The sequence below is a fragment of the Diabrotica virgifera genome, chromosome 6, assembly GCF_917563875.1.
Source record: "Diabrotica virgifera virgifera chromosome 6, PGI_DIABVI_V3a".
NCBI lineage: Eukaryota > Metazoa > Arthropoda > Insecta > Coleoptera > Chrysomelidae > Diabrotica > Diabrotica virgifera.
In genome coordinates, this window is record NC_065448.1 from 103,450,520 (window position 1) to 103,467,662 (window position 17,143).

The window sequence follows — 17,143 nt, forward strand, 5'->3', positions numbered from 1 at the left end:
TATTTATCATTCTACTTGGTATAAAGACGCAGAAGTTATAGTCGCGGTCGTACGGATCGGCGGAAAGACAGCTTAGGTCAAATCGCTCACCTGTAGTACCATCATTGGATTATCAGCTTTCATTGGACACCTCATTTGTCATTCTACTTGGTATAAAGACGCAGAAGTTATAGTCGCGGTCGTACGGACCGGCGGAAAGACAGCCTAGGTCAAATCGCTCACCTGTAGTACTATCATTGGATTATCAGCTTTCATTTGACACCTCATTTGTCATTCTACCTGGTATAACGACGGAGGGGTTATATGCGCGGTCGTACGGACCGACGGAAAGACAGCCTGGGTCAAATATCTCACCTTTAGTACCATCCTTGGAATATAAGCTTTCATTTGACACCTCATTTGTCATTCTACCTGGTATAATGATTGAGGAGTTATACTCGCGGTCGGACGGACCGACGGACAGACCATGTAGGTCAAATATCTCACCTTTAGTACCATCCTTGGAATATCAGCCTTCATTTGACACCTCATTTCTCATTCTACATGGTATAATGACGGAGGAGTTATATTCCCGGTCGTACGGACCGTCGGAAAGACAGCCTAGGTCAAATATCTCACCTTTATTACCATCCTTGGAATATAAGCTTTCATTTGACACCTCATTTGTCATTCTACCTGGTATAATGATGGAGGAGTTATATTGGCGGTGGGAGGGACCGGCGCACAGATCGCCTAAGTTAAATATCTCACCTTTAGTACCATCCTTGTATTATAAGCTTTCTTTTGACACCTCATTTGTCATTCTACCTGGTATAATGACGGAGGAGTTATATTTGCGGTCGGAGGGACCGACGGAAAGACAGCCTAGGTCAAATATCTCACCTTTAGTACCATCCTAGGATTATCAGCTTTCATTTGACACCTCATTTGTCATTCTACCTGGTATAATGACGGATAAGTTATATTCGCGGTCGGAGGGACCGAGTCACAGACCGCCTAAGTCAAATATCTCACCTTTAGTACCATCCTTGTATTATAAGCTTTCTTTTGACACCTCATTTGTCATTCTACCTGGTATAATGACGGAGGAGTTATATTTGCGGTCGGAGGGACCGACGGAAAGACAGCCTAGGTCAAATATCTCACCGTTAGTACCATCCTTGGATTATATGCTTTCATTTGACACCTCATTTGTCATTCTACCTGGTATAATGATGGAGGAGTTATATTCGCGGTCGTAAAGACCGACGGACAGACCGCCAAGGTCAAATATCTCACCTTTAGTACCATCCTTGGATTATCAGCTTTCATTTGATACCTCATTTGTCATTCTACCTGGTATATTGACGGAGGAGTTGTGGTTACAGACAGACGGACAGACGGACGTGGATAATACAAAGTTTTCACATTTTTTCAAAATTGGGTGAAAACAATAAAACATGATGCCAGACTGATTTCTTTATGAAAATAATATATACATTCTCAAATTGTCTATTTTTCGTTGTGAATAATATTGTATTCAACAGTGATGCCAAATTTCTGATGCCAAAATGATTGATAATGAAAGTGGGATATACGTTTTCATGTATATAACGGCAGCGACAAAACGGTAAAACACTGAACTAAATGTATATAATATTTTCACTGTACGATCATTTTGGACTCAAGCATTTTATGGAATAAACTTATATAACTTAGTAAGAGGTAAACAAGGAAAGCTGATATATTAAAGTAACATCAAGGAATCAAATCTCTAACTACCGAGCTGATTAGACTTCTGGTAGCAAGTACAGGAATAAAGTTATTAAGGTAGTGTAAAGTGGCATCGATTTACAGATGCCACTTTGCAAGACGATGCCAAATCGATGGTAAATGCATAATGTATCGATGGCAAATTGATAGTAGGATGTAGATATATATATATATATATATATATATATATATATATATGTCTTCATATCAAGGCGAGATCCGTTTGTATCATAAGCTATACAAGATGAGATCCGTTTTGCAAGGCGAGATCCGATTTTGGATCTCACCTTGTATTCACGTGTATATAGTGACATCTCGATGTAACAATGGTTAGGGTACAAGGAAATCGATTTTTGCCTGGACCTCATTTTGCACCCCTTTGGTGAATTTTATATTGCAGTGGTTCCACTAAATCCGCTGTAGAGGGCAGCGCGCGCGATCCGTTGTGTATATGGTAAATATATATTTTGCAGACAACCCGAGATCCGGTAAATTTGGAAACATCGCAAATGAATTTCACGGTCAGCTCTCTCACTCGGCTTATGTCTAGCTTGAATAAGAATATTTACATTATTTAAGGGCTCTGTCCAGAAAGGCGATTGTCAAATATCTCGAGATCTAGACGGCATATCGAAAAAACTTTGGAATGCTTTTTGAATGGTTTTTCAAAATCTATATACTTATGCAATAGCAGGGTTCTTATTCTGCCTGCGAAAGCGGTGGGTGTAGCAACTTTGAAATTTCAACTGAAACACTTTATTTTTAATTAAATAGTTGAAATTTAGAATTAAAAATACACAACTTTTGTTTGAATCGATAATAGCTTCTTTAATCCAGTCGGAAGAGCTTCAAAATCGTCGTTTTGATGACATTTTTAGGGTTTAGAGGTACCTCAGGTAGTTAGCTTAAAACGTAAGAAATAAATTTGAATAGTTAATGTTTATTGATAAACAAAGCTCCAATTCTATTTTACTTCAACTCATTTTAAGGCTATTTCAATAAACTAATCGGTTCTTTTTTCAGTTTTTTGGTAAAACATTGTAACTTATAGACGAAAATTCTTAAAATCGGCTATTTTTCATTTAAATTGTCAATAAATAATTAAATTGAGAAAAAATTGGTCAGATTTACATAAATTTTGTTATTCCGTCCATATAGAAACTAAAACAATTGTTACGTAGTTAAACTGAGTGTCATAAAAACCGTGTATTTTTACTCATTTCTTTGAGCTATTTCACGTAATATCGAGATATAAGTTGTATTTTTTACATAAGTTATATTAACGTTAAACTGACTTAATTTATAGTTTTATAAGCAACAATTAAGTATAGCGAAATTTATAAAACCTTGTTTAAATTGTTTTACATGCTCTATAATGCGGTTATCTTAAATTTTGTTTTGAATGTTTTTCTTCTTACTGGTAGACAAAAAATGGCAAAATGTGCATTTTTGACATCAAATTGTTGATAACCAACATAGTTACTACTCAAAATATTAAAAAAACTAACCGTCGGTATAACAGGTTGCCTGGAAACCAGATGCAAAACAGTACCATAAATGTTTTAGACTTTTTAGCACTTTCTTTAAGTGAAATTTAAAATCATTTACCACCCATGTACACTCATTACGGAATCTGTTACAAGAATTTCAGCGATTTCAGCCATTTTTTCAAAATTTATTTGGATTTTCTCTAGTAATCCTTCCAAAAGACAATACATAAATGGTGAATACCTTTTACACCAACTTCAAGGAGGGTAATTTATACAGGTACATACCTGGAATTCTTATATGGACCGTTCACTCTTGTTAGAGTATAGTTCGCTCAAATATGAGCTCTTTTAATCCATTTCACGCGGTAAATTAGTCCGCTTTTCCTTTAGGTCTTAGTTCATAGGTTGTGATGTTTTTTTGCCCTCTCTACTATTTTCTTCCACTCTCTCCGGTCCTGAATCTTTTCTCTCCAGTTTGCAATTTCCATCTTTGATATGTCGTCTAGCAGTTGATCTTCCCATCTAATTTTTGGTCTTCCTCTTGGTCTATTTTTTACTGGTTTCCAGTTCATTATCTTCCTGATCAGTTCTTCTACCCCTCTTCTTTGTGTGTGCCCAAACCATCTGAGGCTTTGTGCTTTAATGAATTTTACTATATCTTCTCCTTTATTTATATTTATTATTTCATGGTTCATCAGCTTTCAATATTCCCCTGTTTCTGTCTTTACTGGGCCATGTATCCTTATAATTTTTCTCTCAATTATTTTTAACTTTTCTTCGTCTTTTTTCGTAAGGCACATTACTTCTGCTCCATAGGCTATCACTGATCTGATTGCTGTTGTGTATATTTTTGATTTTGTTTTTTTTTGCTCAGATTTTTGTCCTTGAGTAGTTGGTGATATTTCCAATATACTCTATTACCTGCTTTAATTCTGTCGTTTATCTCTATACTCCTTCCGTTTTTGCCGTCCACCATCACCCCCAGGTATTTGAAGCAATCTACTCTCTGGAATGTATTTTCACCTATCTTTATTTCTGCTATTCTGTTTACATTGTCTCGTGTGCTTATAAGATATTTTGTTTTATTCTGATTGATTATTAGTCCTCTCGTCTTTGCTTCTCTTACCAGGGTTAAAAGTGCCTCTTCTAGTCTTTTTTTATCTCGTGCTACCAGTCCCAGTTCATCTGCATATCCTATGATCTGTGTTGAGCTTTGAATAATTGCCTTTTTCAGCCCTGTGTACCCAATTACTCCTTCTAGAGCGATATTAAATAGTGTCGTTTGTCGTTGACAGACTGTCTCCTTGTGTTACTTCAAGTTCTATTTTGATGTCATTTGTATCGCCCTCATTTGTTTTAACTTTTGCTGTTGAGTCTTTTATTGTCATTCTAGTTAGTCCTATTAATTTTGCCGGTATCTCCATTTTTTTCATTTCTTTTAATAATTGTTGTCTGTATATGCTGTTGAAGGCCTGTTGGAAGTCGATGAAAAGTATGTGTAATTCTATGTCATGTTCATAGCTTTTTTCAATTGTTTGTGTCAGTACGTGTGTTGCATCTATTGTTGATCTTCCTTTGATCTATTGTTCTAAAACCCTGTTGATATTGTATTGATTTAGTCGGTTTGTTATAATTGTGGTCAATATCTTATACGTTGTATTTAGTAGCATAATTGGTCTGTAGTTGCAGCACTTAGTTGGATCTCCTTTCTTAAAGATTGGTGCGATGTGTCCGTTTTTCCATTCTATGGGCATGCTTTCGTCCTTCCAAATTGTAACCATTAACTTGTGCATTCGCTTCGTGAGCTCCTCTCCGCCGTTGATGATCAGTTCGTTGTTGATTTCATCTGGCCCTGGCGTTTTGTTTACTTTTAGTTGTTTTAATACCTCCATGAATTCCTAATAAGTAGGTGCGACTTCCTCTTCATCTCTGTTATCTCTTATATCCTCATCCTCTGAATATGCCTTATTGTCGTTTTTGTATAGGTCTGTGAAATGTTTTTCCCAATTTTTTTTGTTTATTTTTGTGACAGATTTTTTGGTACTGTGTTGTTGTTTTATCTATTCGAACAATTTCTTGTTGTCTTTATTATTCGTTTCTAATTCTTGCATTTGTTCAGAGATCCATGTGTTCTTCTTTCTTCTATAGAGTTTCAATGCTTCTTGTTTTTCTTTTCTATATTGGTCCAGTTGTTCCTGTTCGGCAGTTTGTAGCCATTTGTTTCTTGCGAGATGCTTCAGTTGACTTTTTTGATGACATTCCTCATCAAACCATTCTTTCGATTCTTTGTTTTTTTTGGAATCCTATTATTTGTTCTGCTGTCTCTATTATGCTGTTCTTTATGTTTTTCCATTCTCCTTCTATTTCTATGTGCTCGTACTGACCCAATTTCTGTTCCAGTTGTTCTGTATATTGTTGCTTTGTTTCTTGCGTTTTCAGATTGGCTATATTCCATTTCCTCCTTTTTCCTTCCTTATGATTATTTGCTTTGATTATTTTCATCTTAAGTTTTGCTATCAACAATATGTGGTCAGTGCCTCCATTTGCCCCTCTATATGACCTTACGTCTTGTACTATTTGTGTCCACTTTTTCGAAATTATAGTATGATTTATTTGGTTTCCATCCATTCTTCCTGGTATCATCCATGTTATTTTGTTTTCTTTTTTATGTTTATGCCCAGTACTAATTATATATGTATTTGTTGCTGCTGCTAGGTTGCAGATTTCTCCTCCATTATCATTCGTAGTTTTATGAATGGTTTCTTTGCCAGCTACATTACGATTATAGTCCTCCTTTCCGATCTTTGCATTGAAATCACCCAATATTATTAATATGTCATTCCTCGGAATATTTTCACAGGTTTTTTCCAGGATGTCTTAGAATTCTGTTTTATCTTCTTGGTTTGCTTCTTCGGTGGGTGCATAGCAATTGACTATCGAGATGTGGGCTTGTTTATTTTCTTATGAAGATATCCTTTCATTAACTGCTTTGAATTGTATCAGTTTTTTCCTCATTTTTTTGTTCACCATAAATGCCGTACCATTCGTTCCCTGTTTGTTTTCTCCCGAATAATACATGCTAAAGTTTTTCTTCTCAATTTTTCCTTCTTTCTTCCATCGTATTTCCTGTACGGCTAGGATTTCTAGTTGGTATTTTTTCATTTCAAGAGCTATTTATTATATATATAGACGTATATATATATATATATATATATATATATATATATATATATATATATATATATATATATATATATATATACGCCTTCATATCAAGGCGAGATCCGACTAAATAGAGGACAACCCGAGATCCACCATTAGGAAATTAATTATTGGATTATATTGTTCATAACTATCTTTATAATTAACATATTAATCATGGCACACTTAGAGGGGAAAAGATTTTTGTACTTAAATTATTCTGATAAATTTACAGCGAAACAAGATCCGTAGCTAAAAAGTAAAGGGGAGGACTTATATACGAATGTTTAGATATTTACCGATCAACGCGAGATCACACACTGATGCCAGCTCTAAAGAGTATTAGTCGAGCGATTGGAGCTCGTGTTGTATTGTATATTTCCCACGATATACAGATATATAGTGGGCGGAGTCAATGACGGCAGCAACAGCTTTGTCTCGAATTCTTTATGTAACTTTTAAGTATCTCTTCTTTTGTGTCTTTAACGTCTACCGTGGTTTTCTATAAATATTTTGAATTTATTGTGTATAAACCATATCTGCTACCCACTTTAACTATAACTATTTAGATTTACCTTTCAGAAAGTCCCTTAGATTTGTTACATACATAAGGGTGTGAAAAAAGAAAAAGAATACTTCACAAATAATAACCATTTAATAATGATAATTATTTGCAATACAATATTTTAAAACCCAATTAATATTCTTAAAAAACACTTACTACAAAACCAAAATGTAATTATTATATTCTTAAATAATACAAATTGTTACAAAATAATTATTTAAATGATTGCTTGTTTTAAAAATACATTACAAAAAAGTAAAAATTTTTATAATTATTATTAAAATTTAAAAAATAAAATAACTGTAAATGTAATTATTATTTTTTGATAGTTAAAAAATTATTTTAAGTAAAATGATTTAAAAGATAAAAAGAAACACACATAATTTTCAGGGTCAACTCCTAATTGCATGAAAATTTGGATTTAGGTTCTACCCATCCCTACTTCAAAGTTGAATTTGTGCCGTTGATTGCTTTTACTTAGAGGTGAAAAAATATACGTTTAAAATAAGTCCGGAAACAGATCTGACTAACTTTAAGCAACTTTTGTTCTATAGAGTTTTTTTAACTTAGGTACTAGGTTAATTCAGTAGTAGGTACTAGAGTAACTTGCGGCTAAAAATGTTTACTTTTCAACAAAAAAAAAACACGTTTTTCGGTGGTTTTTCGCAAATACTCAAAAAGTAAGTATTTTATCGAAAAAATATTCTTGGAAAAAATGTAGCATATAAAAAAACGACAAAAAAGTATATTCTTAGTCTATAGAACCAGTAAAAGTAAATTTGTAGCTCATAAAAAAGACGATATTATCCTTCAAATTCCAAATCAAATATTTTAACTTGATACATAGTACCAAAAAATGAAGCTCCTTTCGGGGAAAAACCCATTAAAATTTTTTTAAAGTGTTTACAAAAAGCTTGATTATATTTTATAAAAGTTATATACGCGTAGGAAAGACAACGGAACGAATTTTCGAACGTTTAAACAGATGACATCCCAGATTTACCAATTTCTGGACAATTGATCCAAAGGCTGGATTCTAACAACGAAACAGTTGTGGATTTTCAAGTTTGCAATGAGAGTCAGAATGAAAAAACATTAGTGACCTCGAGTATGATGGTTTGGAGAATTTGGCTGGTTATATCTGCCATAAATTGAAGGACTACATTATTCAATCCGAAGATGTTTCAACGTACACGTGGGTTGATAATTTGAGTAAGGGTGGTTTATGTAAACCATCAAACACTCTCTTGTCATATATTAAGTAACTGGAGACAATTTTTCCTTCCACATGAATGGTGATTCCATTTTGGTAACTAAAAATTATTTAGAAAACCTTATGTCCAAAAGTTTAACTGTAGACTGTTCTAACAAAGCGAACAAGTTATTTTTAGGTCTCGGATGTACTTCCCAATTAAAGAATTAAACAAGTGTCTTAACAACCTGACATTGCGTAAAAGAAAAAATTATAAAAACTGCTACATAGTTGCTGTATGCACGTCTATTTCACATGCACAAAATTTGAATAAAGTGCGGGGCATGAAAACTGTAAAACTTATTTTTGTCTTTTCCAAGCCTCTTACTTAAATCTGATGAAATACATTATTTAAAAAGTAAAAAATTTTGTTTTTTTATCAATCCATTAAATTTGTGGTTTTATTTTGGGGCTTTTCTTCCCCTTGGTAAAAATTATATTTACTAATGTGTAGACCACTAATCAATTTTTGCCAACTAACGAAATATAATCATTTTATTAGATATCGATTATATGAATATTTTTATTTTCCGGATACCAATATAATCACGAAACTGGGAGCTTTACAAATAACTGAAAATCAATTTAAATAAAAGTAAATAGTTTAATAATTTTCCTCTAAACTATAAAAATCACTTTGTTTCTGTTAGTCATAATTCATTAAGAGCTTACGTAACTAGAATATCAGGGTGTGCATATTTCCGGGTCCCGGTGAATTTGTATCTATTTTAATCCCCCATCCTAATTACAGGCCAACTGGTAACTCTGGTGCGCAGTTAATTTTTAGATAACCCATTAACTACAGGTGAATTGGTAACTTTCATTTTTTAAGTATTGCTGATAATCTAATATCGGTATTCCAGGTATTATCGGTGCTATTATCGCGCTGCACTCCTAGAAAATGGAAAAAATGTCACAGGAAGTGAAACCGATGACGAAACGAAACGCAAAAGAGAAAACTTGGATGACTGTTTTAATAGAAGTAAAATTACAAAACGGTCACCAAGCAAAGCAGGCAACGAAAACAAGGAAGACATGGAAACTGTTATGATTACAATGATGAAAGAGCTAATGAATAAAAACGATGAAATGCTTTAGGAAATAAAACAAATAAGGAAATAACAACAACAAACCAATAAAGAGTTAATGGATGTAAAATCAGAGAATCAAAAACTAACAAAAGACGTAAAACAGCTACATGAAATAATGGAGCAACTGGAGAAATTTAGCAAAAAGAAAAGCTTGATCGTAACTGGGTTGAAAGTAGAAACAAATGATTATAAGAAATTAAAAGAAGAAATGGAAAATTTCATAGCCCAAGAGTTGCGAACACAAATAAAACTAAGAAGTGCAACAAAAATAGGAGAAACAGTATGCACAATAGAAACAGAAACCCTCACGGATAAAATGGAAATCCTAAACAAGAAACATAAACTACAACAGCATAAAGATCGTATCTATATAAACAACGATTGGACATCGAAAGAAAAAGAAATACAAAAGGAAATAACTAAAATAGCAACGGACGAAAGAAGCAAAGGTAAGCAAACGAAAATCGGCTACAAGAAATTAATAGTAAATGGCAAAATCTGGATATGGGACGAAGAGAGAACAGCTGATAGAAAATTCAAAAAACTAATAAACGAAGAACATCGGCTGAAATTGACATGGCAAAAAAAGACTCGGCAATGCAAACGGTTAACGAAAACAAAATAACGCACACAAAATAAAGAAAGAATCTCAATAAGAACAAAAGAACAAAACCCATTAGAATGGGATCTTGGAATATTAGAACCATGCTGGCAGTAGGTAAGATGCAAGAAATAGCTCTTGAAATGAAAAAATAGCAACTAGAAATCCTAGCCCTACAGGAAATACGATGGAAGAAAGAAAGAAAAATTGAGAAGAAAATTTTTGCATGTATTATTCGGGAGAAAACAAAGAGGGAACGAATGGTACGGCATTTATGGTGAACAAAAAAATGAGGGAAAAAGTGATACAATTCAAAGCAATTAATGGAAGGATATCTTACATAAGAATAGAAAATAAATAAGCCAACATCTCGATAGTCAATTGCTATTCACCCACCGAAGAAGCAAACCAAGAAGATAAAGCAGAATTCTACGACATCCTGGAAGAAACCTGTGAAAATATTTCGAGGAATGACATATTAATAATATTGGGTGATTTCAATGCAAAGTTCGGAAAGGAGGACTATAATCGTAATGTAGCTGGCAAAGAAACCATTCATGAAACTACGAATGATAAAGGAGGAGAAATCTGCAACCTAGCAGCAGCAACAAACACATATATAGTTAGTACTGGGCATAAACATAAAAAAGAACACAAAATAACATGGATGATACCAGGAAGAATGGATGGAAACCAAATAGATCATACTCTAATTTCGAAAAAGTGGACACAAATAGTACAAGACAAATAGTAAGGTCATATAGAGGGGCAAATGGAGGCACTGACCACATATTGTTGATAGCAAAACTTAAGATGAAAATAATCAAAGCAAATAATCATAAGGAAGGAAAAAGGAGGAAATGGAATAAAGCCAATCTGAAAACGCAAGAAACAAAGCAACAATATACAGAACAACTGGAACAGAAATTGGGTCAGTACGAGCACATAGAAATAGAAGGAGAATGGAAAAACATCAAGAACAGCATAATAGAGACAGCAGAACAAATAATAGGATTCCAAAAAACAAAGAATCGAAAGAATGGTTTGATGAGGAATGTCACCAAAAAATTCAACTGAAGCACCTCGCAAGAAACAAATGGCTACAAAGTGCCGAACAGGAACAACTGGACCAATATAGAAAAGAAAAACAAGAAGCATTGAAACTCTATAGAAGTCACAAGAACACATGGATCTCTGAACAAAGGCAAGAATTAGAAACGAATAATAAAGACAACAAGAATTGTTCGTATAGATAAAACAACAATACAGTACCAAAAAATATGTCACAAAAATAAACAAAAAATATTGGGAAAAAAATTTCACGGACCTATACAAAAACGACAACAAGGCATATTCAGAGGATGAGGATATAAGAGATAACAGAGATGAAGAGGAAGGCGCACCTACTTATCAGGAATTCATGGAGGTATTAAAACAACTAAAAGTAAACAAAACACCAGGGCCAGATGAAATCAACAACGAACTGATCATCAACGGAGGAGAGGAGCTCACGAAGCGAATGCACAAGTTAATGGTTACAATTTGGAAGGACGAAAGCATGCCCATAGAATGGAAAAACGGACACATCGCACCAATCTTTAAGAAAGGAGATCCAACTAAGTGCTGCAACTACAGACCAATTATGCTACTAAATACAACGTATAAGATATTGACCACAATTATAAGAAACCGACTAAATCAATACACAGAAAAATTTATAGGACCATACCAACAGGGTTTTAGAAAAGGAAGAGCAACAATAGATGCAATACACGTACTGACACAAACAATTGAAAAAAGCTATGAACATGACATAGAATTACACATACTATTCATCGACTTCTAACAGGCCTTCGAAAGCATATACAGACAACAATTAAAAAAAATTAAAAAAATGGAGATACCGGCAAAATTAATAAGACTAACTAGAATGACAATAAGACTCAACAGCAAAAGTTAAAACAAATGAGGGTGATAAAGATGACACCAAAATAGAACTTGAAGTAAGACAAGGAGACAGTCTGTCAACGACACTATTTAATATCGCTCTAGAAGGAGCAATTAGGGACACAGGGCTGAAAAAGACAATTGTTCAAAGCTCAACACAGATCATAGGATATGCAGATGGTCTGGGACTGGTAGCACGAGATAAAAAAAAAGACTAGAAGAGGCACTTTTAACCCTGGTAACAGAAGCAAAGACGAGAGGATTAATAATCAATCAGAATAAAACAAAATACCTTATAAGCACACGAGACAATGTAAACAGAATAACATAATAAAGTTAGGTGAAAATACATTCCAGAGTGTAGATTGCTTCAAATACCTGGGGGTGATAGTGGACGGCAAAAACGGAAGGAGTATAGAGATAAACGAAAGAATTAAAGCAGGTAATAGAGTATATTGTAAATATCACCGACTACTCAAGGACAAAAACCTGAGCAAAAAAAAACAAAATCAAAAATATACACAACAGCAATCAGATCAGTGATAGCCTATGGAACAGAAGTAATGTGCCTTACGAAAAAAGACGAAGAAAAGTTAACGATAATTGAGAGAAAAATTATGAGAAGAATACATGGCCCAGTAAAGACAGAAACAGGGGAATATAGAAAGCTGATGAACCATGAAATAATAAATATAAATAGAGGAGAAGATATAGTAAAATTCATTAAAGCACAAAGGCTCAGATGGTTTGGGCACACACAAAGAAGAGGGGTAGAAGAACTGATCAGGAAGATAACGAACTGGAAACCAGTAAAAAATAGACCAAGAGGAAGACCAAAAATAAGATGGGAAAATCAACTGCTCGACGATATATCAAAGATGGAAATTGCAAACTGGAGAAAAGATTCAGGACCTGAGAGAGTGGAACAAGTTAGTAGAGAAGGCAAAAAAACATCACAACCTATGAACTACGACCTAAAAGAAAAGCGGACTAATTTAACGCGTGAAATGGATTAAAAGAGCTCATATTTGAGCGAACTATACTCTAACAAGAGTGAACGGTCCATATAATAATTCCAGGTATGTACCTGTATAAATTACCATCCTTGAAGGTGGTGTAGAAGGTACTCATCATTTATGTATTGTCTTTTGAAAGGATTACTAGAGAAAATCCAAATAAATTTTGAAAAATGGCTGAAATCGCTGAAATTTTTGTAACAGATTTCGTAATGAGTGAACATGGGTGTAAGTTATTGGTGGTAAATGATTTTAAATTTCACTTAAGGAAAGTGCCAAAAAGTGGAAAACATTTATGGTACTGTTCTGCATCTGGTTGCCAGGCAACTTGTTATACCGACGGTTAGTTTTTTTAATATTTTGAGTAGTAACTATGTTGGTTATCAACAATTTGATGTCAAAAATGCACATTTTTCCATTTTTTCTCTACCAGTAAGAAGAAAAATATTCAAAACAAAATTTAAGATAACCGCATTATAGAGCATGTAAAACAATTTAAACAAGGTTTTATAAATTTCGCTATACTTAATTGTTGCTTATAAAACTATAAATTAACTCAGTTTAACGTTAATATAACTTATGTAAAAATACAACTTATATCTCGATATTACGTGAAATATCTCGAAGGAATGAGTAAAAATCCACGGTTTTTATGACACTCAGTGTAACTACGTAACAATTGTTTTAGTTTCTATATGGACGGAATAACAAAATTTATGTAAATCTGACCAATTTTTTCTCTATTTAATTATATATTGACAATTTAAATGAAAAATAGCCGATTTTAAGAATTTTCGTCTATAAGTTACAATATTTTACCAAAAAACTGAAAAAAGAACCGATTAGTTTATTGAAATAGCCTTAAAATGAGTTGAAGTAAAATAGAATTGGAGCTTTGTTTATCAATAAACATTAATGAAAAGTATACATTTACGATAGGCTCTGTATTGGCTTAATCCGTTACTGTTCAAATTTATTTCTTAAGGGCGCTTTACAGCTTGCAATTCTACCTGCAAGACGCAAGAAAGTTGCCTAAAGGCATGCGCAGTATGTCGTCAGTTGATTATTGCATGCAACTTCCTGCAATTGCGCGATAATCGGTTTGGTGCCATTTTTTCTGCAAGTTTTCATGCAAGTCTAGGGGAATTTGATTTTTCCACAATATCAAGTGTCATTGACGACACGGATTCACGAATACATGCCGATCAGCTGTTTTCTGTTTGTGAAATATATCAACGATGGAAATGAATGAATAATGAAATGGCACTTTCTGAGATTCTATAATTATTGTAAATTGTATATTAAGTTACGGAAGCTCTCTCTCTCTCCTCTAGCTAAGTAACTTAGGATAATAATTAATTTGTGTTTCGCTAGTATTTCGAAATATAGATTTCTTTGTAATTGTTCAATTTTTCCAAGGGTTTATTAAAATGTACATTCATTCCTAGAAAATTAGAGTCATTTTCATCATCTACTTGGATAAATTCCTCTGTTGGAGATAAATTATTACCCCTCTTCTTGTTTAACTAAGATCTTACTCACCATCTCCTATCTCGGCGTTCTAAATTAGTGACTAAAAGGCTGGCTGCAGCAATAATAATACTTAAAGTTGCTGCTACCGCCTTTTTCCTTTTATACTTGGTTATTTTTGATAGTCTTGGCATTTCGAAATTTACCAAGTTAAATAAACAGCAATAAAGTAATTAAAAAAAAAACAAAAGTTTATAAGTTAGGTTAAGGGTAAAACTTTCAAATTGCATGCAAGCCGGGTTGCAAGCTGTAAAAGACCATGCAATAGACTTGCATGAAAGTCTTGCATGCAAGAAATTGCAGCAAGTTTTCTTGCAAGCTGTAAAGCGGTCTTTACGTTTTAAGCTAACTACCTGAGGTACCCCTAAACCCTAAAAATGTCATCAAAACGACGATTTTGAAGCTCTTACGACTGGATTAAAGAAGCTATTATCGATTCAAACAAAAGTTGTGTATTTTTAATTCTAAATTTCAACTATTTAATTAAAAATAAAGTGTTTCAGTTGAAAATTCAAAGTTGCTACACCCACCGCTTTCGCAGGCAGAATAAGAACCCTGCTATTACATAAGTATATACATTTTGAAAAACCATTAAAAAAGCATTCCAAAGTTTTTTCGATATGACGTCTAGTTCTCGAGATATTTGACAATCGCCTTTCTGGACAGAGCCCTTAAATAATGTAAATATTCTTATTCAAGCTAGACATAAGCCGAGTGAGAGAGCTGACCGTGAAATTCATTTGCAATGTTTCCAAATTTACCGGATCTCGGATTGTCTGCAAAATATATATTTAGCATATACACAACGGATCGCGCGCGCTGCCCTCTACAGCGGATTTAGTGGAACCACTGCAATATAAAATTCACCAAAAGGGGTGCAAAATGAGGTCCAGACAAAAATCGATTTCCTTGTACCCCGACCATTGTTACATCGAGATGTCACTATATACACGTGAATACAAGGTGAGATCCAAAATCGGATCTCGCCTTGCAAAACGGATCTCATCTTGTATAGCTTATGATACAAACGGACCTCGCCTTGATATGAAGACATATATATATATATATATATATATATATATATATATATATATATATATATATATATATATATATATATAGTAATGTTTGAATAACGGCAATTCGGTCAGTTGAAAGAAAACTCTATTTGTTTTAAGTCTCAATAAATAAAGCTAAAGTAACCAATATAACAACAAATTTTATTCAAAATCCTAAAACTAAAAACTTGTCTCATCTTAAAAAAACATTTTATAAAACAAAAAAGTTTCTTAAAAATCACCCCGATTTATACATTATACCAGCAGATAAAGGAGGATGTACTGTTGCAATGGACAAATTAGACTATATTCAAAAAGCAAATACTCTTCTCCAAGATAATACAACATACACACAAATCAACAATGATCCAACTACCTCTATCCAAACTACATATAATAAATTAATAAAATCTTTAAAAAATCAAAAGAAGTTTACAGAACAACAAGCCAAAGAACTAACAATTTACAACTCTGACATACCCAAATTATATGGCTTACCAAAGATACATAAACTGAATATACCATTACGTCCAATTGTCAGTACTATAAACTCCACAACGTATAACCTATCCAAATTTTTGGGAGACATACTTAAACAAACATTTGAACATGAGCCAAGTTTTAATACAAAAGATACATTTTCTTTTGTAAATTCTATAAATGGACTTCAGCTACCAGATAACTATGTTTTAATCTCATTAGATGTAGTGTCATTGTTTACTAACATCCCTATTAAGATGACAATTGAAATCATACAAGAAAAATGGTCAAAAATAGAACAATTCACATCTTTATCTAGAAAAGATTTTCTGTCATTAATAACATTCTTATTTGATAACACGTATTTTTGCTTTTGTGATAAATTCTATAAACAAATATTTGGAACTCCAATGGGCAGTCCTATAAGCCCTATCCTAGCAACAATTATTCTAGACCATTTAATTGATATTGGAATCTCAAAATTGCCGTTTTCACTAGCATTTATTTATAAATATGTTGATGATATAATATGCAGTGTACCCTTTAACCACATCCAGACAGTGGCAACAATATTTAATTCACTTAATCAAAATATTCAATTCACTGTCGAATATGAAAATCAAAATAGTATACCTTTTTTAGATACCAAAGTCATAAGAACAAATAATAACAAAATCATATTAGATTGGTGTCAAAAAGATACTGCATCCGGCAGATTTATAAATTATTATTCGAATCATCCTAGAAATCAAAAATTTAACACAATTATATCCATGAAAAATCGAGTAACGACAATTTGTGATCGAAGTTTCTTAAATGTCAATCTTAATAAACTTTTTGAAATGTTTTTAAACAATGGCTACCCAAAACACATTTTAAAAAAACTTATTTATAACACCAACTCCTCTAATAGACCTTTGATACCTAATCCACAACCAGTTATTTACAAAAAAATACCCTATGTCCAAAATTTAACAGACAAAATTGTCCCACTTTTAAAAACTTTTCCCAACATCAAATTAGTTAAGTACAATCCACTTCTAAATTCAAGTTTGTTCTCAAAAACTAAAGCTAATACTCCAAACACATTGAAGAGCAACATAATTTACAAAATAAATTGCATTGGATGTCAAGGTTGTTATATTGGTCAAAGTAAACAA